Below are 1536 nucleotides of genomic sequence, written 5' to 3'. Positions count from 1 at the left end.
TGCAGAATCTGCCTGCCAGTGCAGGGGACACGGGTTCGACCCCTGGTCCAGGAAGGTCCCACATGCTGTGGAGCAACTAAGCCCGTGCGCCACAACTACTGAGCCTGTGCTCTAGAGCCCGTGAGCCACAGCTGCTGAGCCCATGTGCCACAACTACTGAAATCCGTGCACCTAGAGTCTGTGCTCCACAACAAGAGAAGCCACTGCAGTGAGAAGCCTGCGTACCGCAACGGAAGAGTAGCTGCCGCTCGTCCCAACTACAGAAAGCCCGCACACAGCAACGAAGACCCAACACAGCCAAAAATAAATAAATAAATTTATTTTAAAAAAGGAACAATAGTACAGCAGTAAAGCAGAGTCCTAGTTCCCCCTCAAGGGATATACATAACAATATATTGGAACTTCCCTGGTGGTCCAATGGGTAAGACTCTGCGCTCCCAATGCAGGGGGCCCAGGTTCGATCCCTGGTTGGGGAACTAGATCCTGCATGCATGCTTCAACTAAGAGTCTGCATGCCGCACCTGAGAAGTCTACATGCTGCAACTAAGAGTCCACGTGCCAACAACTAAAGATCCTGCAAAGGGCTTCTCTGGTGGCGCAGCGGTTGAGAGCCCGCCTGCCGATGCAGGGGACACGGGTTCGTGGCCTGATCTGGGAAGATCCCACATGCCGCGGAGCGGCTGGGCCCGTGAGCCGTGGACGCTAGGCCTGCGCGTCCGGAGCCTGTGCTCCGCAACGGAAGAGGCCACAACAGTGAGAGCCCCGTGTACCGCAAAAAAAAAAAATAAATAAATGAATAAATTTATTTAAAAAAAAAAAAGCAAACAGGCTCTAAATGAGGTAACCATTCAGCTATTCGTTGCCATTCCACAGAGCAAAACTGGTTGATTGGGGGAGGGCAGGGGTGCTTTCTGGCCCCGGGGGGCTTTGTTGTTGGAGAGGAAATTAAATCACTGTCTTCAGGAGTTGGCCCTGCTGGGAGGGCAACTGCTTTCCCTGATGTTCCTTGGGCGGTGGAGAGGGCCCTGCTGCGGAATGTGACAAGCGTTTTGGGGGCAAAAAGGTGTTTCCCGGATGCCCAGAACGAGGGTCTCGGAGGCACGGGTTTTAGATGGGATGGGGGGGAACAGAGCTTTCTTTCAATTGTTCAGTATAGAGGAAAAACCCAAAGGAAGATACCAGATACCAGGCAAGGTGCTTGAGTTTCCTCAGCCAGAAATGGGGCTCATTAGCCCCTCCTTGCCTGCAGAGCTCACAGGACTGTTACCAGGGGAAGAAGCGCGTGGGAGAGGATAGCGGGCTAAGCAGGTATACGTTTCGCTAAGATGTGAGGAGTCCTGCGGGACGAAGGCCGGAACCCGAGATAGGGAGAGTACTGGCCTTGGTTCGGAGCCGTCTTTCGAGAGTCCCGGGATTTGCCGGTCCCGCCCACCGAGCCCACACGGTCGCAGAAAACAATGGCGCATCCGCCGGAGATATGCCCCACCTGCACTTCCCGGCGCGCGACCCGGAAGCGGAAGGGAGGCAGTCTCATTC

The sequence above is a fragment of the Mesoplodon mirus genome, assembly GCF_964341445.2.
Source record: "Mesoplodon mirus genome assembly, chromosome: 14".
NCBI classification, from domain to species: Eukaryota; Metazoa; Chordata; class Mammalia; order Artiodactyla; family Ziphiidae; genus Mesoplodon; species Mesoplodon mirus.
The sequence above is the reverse complement of the archived record's forward strand: the minus strand, read 5'-3'. Positions refer to the sequence as shown.